The sequence below is a fragment of the Dromaius novaehollandiae genome, unplaced genomic scaffold (genome assembly GCF_036370855.1).
Source record: "Dromaius novaehollandiae isolate bDroNov1 unplaced genomic scaffold, bDroNov1.hap1 HAP1_SCAFFOLD_31, whole genome shotgun sequence".
NCBI lineage: Eukaryota > Metazoa > Chordata > Aves > Casuariiformes > Dromaiidae > Dromaius > Dromaius novaehollandiae.
The window spans coordinates 1,641,218-1,649,077 of NW_026991289.1; positions in this window are offsets into that span (position 1 = coordinate 1,641,218).

Below are 7,860 nucleotides of genomic sequence, written 5' to 3' on the forward strand. Positions count from 1 at the left end.
TCTGCACAGGCTGAATGGCTCTCCACAGCTGCTAGAAGCTCTTCTTGCCGTAAGTCTCCCATTTTGGCAGCGCTCCTTCTCGCTCCTTGAAACCCTAGCCAAGTGGCAACGAAGAGCTCTCTCTTGGCCTGCCACAAGCCGTCTGGGTACGTGGACAGTGCTAGCCTCGAGTAATGCCAGCTCCCTGCCCAGTTCTTCTTCTGTGTTTTTCCCTGCTAGGCTTCCTCCAGAAGTATTGCCCCGCAGCTGCTCTTCTGCAGAATTGAGGAGCTGCTGTGAGGAAGAGCGAGGCTTGTTTCCAAGTTTTGGAGAGGCAGCTTCTTCTCCGTGTTTTCCCCTGTGTCTCTGCCCTTTGCAGATGCCAGAGATGAGGGATTCGGTCCTCTCGGGCACCGAGACAGCTTCTTCCCAGATCCGTTCTGGCTCTGTCATTGTCTTTCCAATGTGAGTACTTTGGCTGGCTTCTTTGCGTCTTAGCCCCTGGCTCACCAAGGCAGCAGCTGCTCACCACAGGTTTGGTAAGGGCTGCCTTGCCAGGGCGTGTGCAGGCTGCTCAGGAAGTGCTTTGGGAGCAAGTCTTCCCAAGGGCTGGTTCCCAGTGCCCTGCGGGCATGCTCTTCCCTCCTATAGCCCTGGGTGTGTGTGGGGGGGGGTTCTGCCAAGCTCTGTGCTGGCTCCCACCTTGCTGAGGGCTTTGTTGCATTAAGGGCCTGGGGATGGAGGCTGTTCTTTGCACATGCACCGCCCTGAGCGTGGGAGGGACTGCAAGGGCTGTGGAGGAATTTCCCCTGGTGGTGGAAAGCTGGAGGGAAGGAGCCTCCTCTGTTGTGCCTGGACATGAGCATGCACAGGGCTGGCAGACAGGCTCCAGTGGTGACCTGGAGGGTTTGTCTTGGAAAGCTGCGAAGGAGCTTTCTGACGAGAGGGAGGGGAAGCCCTGGAGCAGTGTGAGGAGGAAGCTTGTGGCCCTGCAGGCAGGCCTGTTGGGTCCCTGGGCTTCCTAAGAGAGTCCTGCAGGAGCTGGCCTATTCCGCACATTCCCCTTTGGGAAAGGGTCAGCTTCCGAGCAGCTCTGACATGTGTCTGTGTGCCCAGAATTGGCTTCAGTGGCAAAGGGCATGTGGAGCCCTTGCTTGCGAGTGGTGTCTTTCGTTGCTTCCAGGTACGTGCTGGAGACGGCCCCTGGGAAACCAGCTGTGCGAGCTGTGAAGCCCACCCGTGAGGAGGAGAAGGGGCAAGATGTGGGCAGCAGCAAGAAAGGTAATGGAGTGGCTGGCTGCTGGCAGGGCTTTGTGCCTTCTCCTTTGGTCCTCCTTGGCAGGGCATCGGAGCCCAGGCTGCAGCACCATGGCTCGGCTAGCGTGAGGCAACGGACTGCGGAGGCAACAAGAGCTCAGGGCAGCTCGAGATTCCCAACAGCCCTTGGTCCTGCCAAGTTCCCCTTGGCCACAGGACTCCGTGCCCTAGTGTACACTGCAAAGTACTCCTCCATTTGAGGAGTTGGAGAAGAAGGGAGTGCAACTGGAGGACAGTCCTTGTGACTCATCACGTCTGCCCAGAGCAGAATGCAAAAGGAAGGAGGGCCCTCTCTCCTGGAATCCAGGGACTTTCCTCTCATGGGAAAAGTCCCCTAGAGTAAAGGGTCCAAAGTCTGCTCACACGTGCAGAGACTTCCTTGGGTTTTCAAAGCAGGCAGTTCTAGCCTTTTCTTGTGAGTTTCTCAGACACATTCCCAAAAGCGCTGCCCTTGGGTTGACTCTGTCACCAGAGGTAACGTAGGCCTGTCACATGTGTCAAAGGATCTGCACGCCACTCTGGTTCCAAGGGTCACCGTGATGCTGCTCTGAAGTGTGTTCTTGTCTCCTGCTTGCAGAGAAAGTGTCTGGCCAGCGGCTGCTGCTGCGAGAGAGGCAGCCGGCACCCAGGGTAGCGTTTGTGCCTGTGGAGGAAGATGAGGGGGTGAAGGACAAGGGGAAAGAGCCTCCTGGCAGGTAAGAGCCTTGGAGCAAGGGAGGAGGGTGACCCTGTAGCCCTGCGTGTCTTGGAGGGAGAGGTTTCCCTTGGACAGAATGTCCCTCACAGCTCTGGATGCCTTTGAAGCTGTGCTGTGCTGCAAGGACTAGGCATCCCTCGCTGGAATTCTGGGACCTGGGAGCCCTTTCCTTCCCAGGAAATCTCGTCTGGTGGCTGGCACAAGCAGGGTGTGGTTACACCCTGCTAGCAGGAGCCTTTCTGCGTCCCCAAAGGAGTGCCAAAAACTTGTGCAAAGTTGGTGGAAGAGGTGGAAGAGAGGGCTGCAAGTCAAGGAATGGTGTTGGAGGGGAGGAGCGCCTTGGGTGATTATCTGCCCAAAGGAGTGATGTTTCCCCTTGGGCAATGCCCTTCCTTCACCTTCCATCAGTAATGTGCAAGGAGGGTCTTCTCCAGGCAGCGTCCAGTGGTGTTGAGCAGCAGGTTTGAGAGGTGTGTCCTTGCCGCAGGCAGTCCTTAGAGGCCAGGGCTGGTTGTTTTGTCACTTGGAAGAGGATGTAACTGTGGGACATAAGAGCCTGAAGACTGAAGGAGTGCAAGGGACCGAGCAGGTACTCCCGTTTCAGTTTCCGAAGCTTCCAGGAAACCTGGCCATGGAGGAATGGCTAACAGAGTTGGCAGGATAGCAAGTAATGGTGTTTTTTGGAGCTGCTCCTTATAGATGGCCCTGCAGCTCTTCTTGTAGCATGGACAGACAGTCTGTCTGTGGGCACCCAGAGCTCTCATTCACGCATGTCGTGCAGCACTGCGTGTTTTGGTGGGGGGTGATCTCCGCGTCCATTGATGTGACCCCAGTCAGTGGAACCCACATGCTTCTGCTGCAGAAGCAGGTGCCCAGCCTGTGAGCACAGCTTGGAGACCCTCCTCCCCCTGTGCTCATCCCACCTCCCCATGATGTGTGTATTTGCAGCATGCTCCCAGCAATCCAAGCGTGCTCTGCCAAGGATGAAGCACCCAGCAGGAGGAAGCAATCTCTAGACCCTAGAGCACGAGCTGCATGGGCTGTGAATGAAGGCCATGAGGAGGCAGGAGAGGTAGGTGCTGCAGACAGAGGTGCTTCTTGTGCCAGCCTGCATTCTGCAAAAGCATTGTGCTATGGGCGCTGGCTGTACAAGAGCTCTTCCAAAGACCACGGTCAGAGGAGAGGGTGAGCAATAAGCTTCCTAGGAAAAGAGACCTGCCTCAGCCCCCACTGCCCCCTCCCACACTCCCAGGCAGGATTGCACTGCAGATTGCCCTAGATTGTAGTGAGCTGCCTTCCCCTGTGCTTGCCTCCCTTGCCTTCTCCATTAGGCAAGAACTGGTGTGCTGGCTGAGCCTCTTGGCCTTTGCCCTTGCCAAAAACCCGCGAGGGCTTTTAGCCATCCTCCTGTATTGCCCTGCAGCTGCTGCTCTGTAGAATTGAGGAGCTGCTGTGAGAAACAGCGAGGGTTGTTTCCGAGTCTCTGAGAAGCAGCTGCTTTTCTGAACAGTGGAAATGTTGGGTGCCCTTGTGAGCAGCGAGACCTTTTTCTTGATAGCATCTCACCTGTGCTTCTCACCTTTGCAGATGCTACCAGACTGGAATTCTACCTTCACAGCCAGCAAAAAACCTAGAACTGAGGCCCCTGCTCCTCCTGCTCATCCCGATATGTTTCTACCGTGAGTGTATTTGTTTGCTTCTTCGCCCCTGGCTGACGAAGGGAGCATCTTCTCAGCACAGGTCTGATAGGGCTGCCTTGCCAGGGCTTGCGCAGGCTGCTCAGGAAGTGCTTTGGGAGCAAGTCTTCCCAGTGGCTGCTTCCCAGGCACCTGCAGGCACACTCTGCCTTCATAAGGGCTCTGTGGGGGGGAGGTTCTGCTGAGCTCTGTGCTGGCTCCCACCTTGCAAGTGGTTTGTGCTTTACTGCCTTGATCGTTTCCTCCTCCTTCGACACGGGGTGCCCAGCAACAGTCCCTTGTCTTTGGGGCCACCAAGCAGTGGCTAATGGACTTCGCAGGGCAGTGGGTAATGGTGTGTCTTGCGGGTCCTTGTAGATGACCCTGCTGCTCTCCTTGCAGCATGGATAGAAAGTCTGGCTGTGGGCAAGCCCGGAGCTCCCTTCAGACATGTTGTGCAGCCCTGGGTGTTTCACTGGGGGGTGATCTCCATGTACAGTGATGTGACTCAACTCAGTGGAACGCATGTGCTTCTGCTGCAGTCCTGCCTTCTGCTGCAGAAGCAGGTGCCCACCTTGTGAGGATGAGCGGAAGACCCAACTCCCCCTGTGCTCATCCCACCTCCCCACGACGTGCGATTGCAGCCCATTGCCAGTCATCCCGGAGTGCTCTGCCCCGAAGGCAGCACCAGCTGGAAGGAAGCAGCCTCCAGAAGCCCGAGCACGTGCTGCACGCCCTGCCAACGCCGGCCATCAGAGGACAGGCCTGGTAAGTGCTCCGGATCGACGTCCTTCTTGAGCCAGCCTGCGTTCTGCAAAAGCATCATGCTATGGGCGGTGGCTGTTGAGCTGTGTGATTATTTAGCTGCTTGGTCCAAACAAGTAAGGGCTGTTCAGCCTTGCTGGGCTTCCCTTTCCGGCAAAAGGGTGCTGCCAGGAAGGCTCAGGGCAAGGGGCAGAGGAGACGGTGAGAAGTAACCTTCCCTTGCGGGAAAGCAGACCAGCTGTCTCCCCCAGATTTCAAGCTCTGCAAGTAGCAATTCCCTCCACTTTTTTTCTGACAGCAAGAGAAATCAGAGACTGAGCCCATGGGAAAGAGAGGGAAGCCTGCGCAGGCTGAGAGCTAGCCTGGGGCGTGTTGCAGTCCCCTTGCTGTTCTGCAGCTGGGGCTGCAGCATGGCTGCCTGGGGCAGCAGTTGTCATGCGGGGTGCCTGAGGGCAGGCCAGAGTCAGGGGGCTGGTGACTGCTCAGGTCCTGCAGGCACTGGGTGCTGGAGAGGTGCATGTTGCGAGCAGCTGAGTGGACTTGGAAGTGGTGCACAAAGGGGTGTGGAATTGTCTGGCAGGTGCAGCGGGCTGGTGAGAAGCTGCCTGAAGAAAAGCTAACTATTCAGAATGTCATGAAGTACCAGCTGGAAGAAGATAAGGAGGTGATCCTGAACATTTACTTCTCGTGCCTGGAGGAAGAGGCCAAAAGGCTGGCAGCTGAAGCGGGGCCTCCCCCGCAGAGCAGGTATGTGGCAGCTCCAGGAGAAACCTGGCAGAGTTGAGGGGCAGTGAGGCAGCGAGGGGTGCCCCTCCCAGTGCCAGAGCCCCTGGGTTGCCTAGAGCATGCTGTGACCTTTCCTGAGAGGGGCTTGAGGTGGCTGGAAGCCTGACACTAAGCAGCGCTCTGCAGCCCCAAGCAAATGGCTCGCACTGCTGTGGAGCTGAAGGGCTGTGGCTGCAACTGGGAGCAGGGTGGAGGGGCTGTGGGAGGAGAGGAGCAGGAGGAGTCCGAGGCAGAGTGAGAGAGAGGAGGTGTCAGTGCTGCTGCAGCCCCATTGCCCCAGGAGCAAGCCACAGGGCTGGCCTTGGCTCAGCCTTGCCTTCCATCCAAGGGGTAGCTGTTGGGTGCTCAGAACCAGCTTCAGTGGTGGCACCTAGCAGTTCTGAGCAGCTGAGCGCAGAGGGATCCTTGCAATGCTTGTGTGCCCCTTTGCAAAGCTCTCACTGACTGCTGAAGCCAAGACACACGTTCCCCACCTCCACCAGTCTTGGTGCCAGCAGACTCAGCCACAGGCTGCTGAGCTGCACGCAGGACCTTGTTTGGACCCAGGGGCCTGTGTCCCATGCCGGTGAGCATGGCACCACCAGCAGAAGCCCCTGCAAACATCGCTGGCCTCAACTAGTCAGCAGTATTTCTCGGCCTTTCTGCCCAGGCAGAACACAGCCTCTTCCTTTCTCCCTCCTTCTGCAGGCAGAAGAGGAGCCGTCGGCGGAGGCCGAAGAAGCAGCAGCAGTGACTGCGAGGCATGCGGGCACACAGGAAGCTTTTTTCGGTTGAATTAAACCACCTGCCCCAAGTGGTGTGGCTCTTTGCTGGGTGTGCTGTGACCTCTGTTGCTTGCAGCATGGGAGCATTGGGGAGGCCTGAAGAGGGCAGCTGCGGAGTCAGGGCTTGGATGTCGGTGGCTGCTTCCAGGGCAGCTCTCTGCCAAGGTGCTGCTGTAGCTCTTTGGCTGCAGCTGTGGTTGTGGCGTAGGGGTGTGCTGCATGTTGTTGGTGCCTGCGAGATGCGTGGAGAGGGCTGTGCCCTGGGCAGCCCATGCCCTGGGGCCAAGGGGCATGTGGGGAGAGAGCTGGTTTAGGCCTCTGAGGCAGAGAAGGGCTTGAGCCTCCCTTCCTGGTGCCCAGTGCTGGCTGCATGGTGGGAGGGAGCTTTCACCTCGTGTCTGTGTGTGTGTGTGTGTGTGTGTGTGTGTGTGTGTGTGTACACACGTGTTGGGTGCCCTTGAGTGGGGGCTTTTACGGGTGTGAAGGGCCTAAGGACAGTGCCAAGGGCCGGAAGGGGAAGCTGCCACCCAGGAGGTTTGGTGCCAGCAGAGTCCATGGCCACCTTGGCGGTAGCATCCATGAACTACGGGAGTTGCAGAGCCTGAGGGGAGCGAGGAAGGAGAGCAGCAGAGCACAGAGCCTGGCCTTGAGGCGAGCAGACTTCCCCTTCTGCAGGGACCTGCTAGGACAAAGGAGCTTGGGAGATCTGGCAGGTCTTTAAGGTCTTTAGGGACAGCCTCCTCCAAGTGCTGCAGTGCTCCACCTTGCTACTGGACCAAGGAAGCAGCCAAGTCTGTTCTGCCCGTTCTGTGCACCTCCAGGTCTGCATGTCTTTCAGTGAGCAGTGGCGAGGTGTTTCTCGCTGTGGTGTCTCCAGGACCAAGCCTGCACCCCATCTCTTCCTCTCCCAGGCCACAACTTCTGTGTTGTGGACTCCAAGCCAAGAACTACCTGCTACTGCGAGCAAGATCAAACTAGCGTCATAGCACTCAAAGAGAAACAAAACCCATGAGCCATATGAATGTGGTGCAAGAGAGAAATTGCTCTCACAGCTAAACCAAGTGAAAGCAAGCTGCAGGCAGGTCTCCCAGAGGTCAGTGACAGCAAGCCTGACAAGCCTCAGGCCTGAGGCCTTGCCAAGTCAGTGCAAAGCTTACAGCCCATCACTAGGAATGGCAGATTCCATAGGACAGGGCTTCATCGTTACATCTGGTAAGTGCACATCTGCAAATGCAGGAGCTTTGCTTGCGAGCCCGCTCATGAAAACATTCATAAGCATTTCACGAGGATCAAGTGCCCTTCTCCCTGCAAAGTGACAAGCTTAGGGGAAGAACGTGCACCTCAGACAAGTTTCCAGCCTCTTCATCCTCTACAGCTTTTCACTAACCCCCCCAGCAGGCGCTGCGAGAGGAAGCCCACACCAATTCTTGCAACTGCCTTGGCAAAGCCAGAGGAGGGCCTGCAGAAGTCCAGGACATCTGCTGTGGCAGATGTCCTACACGGACACCGAGGTTCTGCTTGCACACTGCAGCTCCCGAAATGCTTGATGCCAGGGTTGTGAGAGCTGCAGGCTGCTGTGGCAGGAGAGGCCTTGGCTGTGCTTGGGTTCATTCCTCAGCTGCTTGCTGGGCTGTGCTAGGCCTCGGTTTTCTGGCAGATTCCTCTCTTGCCCCTGTCACCACTGATGGGAAAACACGTGGAAACAACCCTGCCCTTCCAAGGTAGCACTCTGAAAGACAAAACCAGGCTGCTGTTGCAAACTTTGCAGCAACCAGAGGCAGCCAGGGCTCCTGTGCTCGGAAACACCAGGCATAAGAGAAATCTCAACCTAAGCAGGCATCCTTCAGTGCACAGCAGATGCCTAAGAAGGAGCATC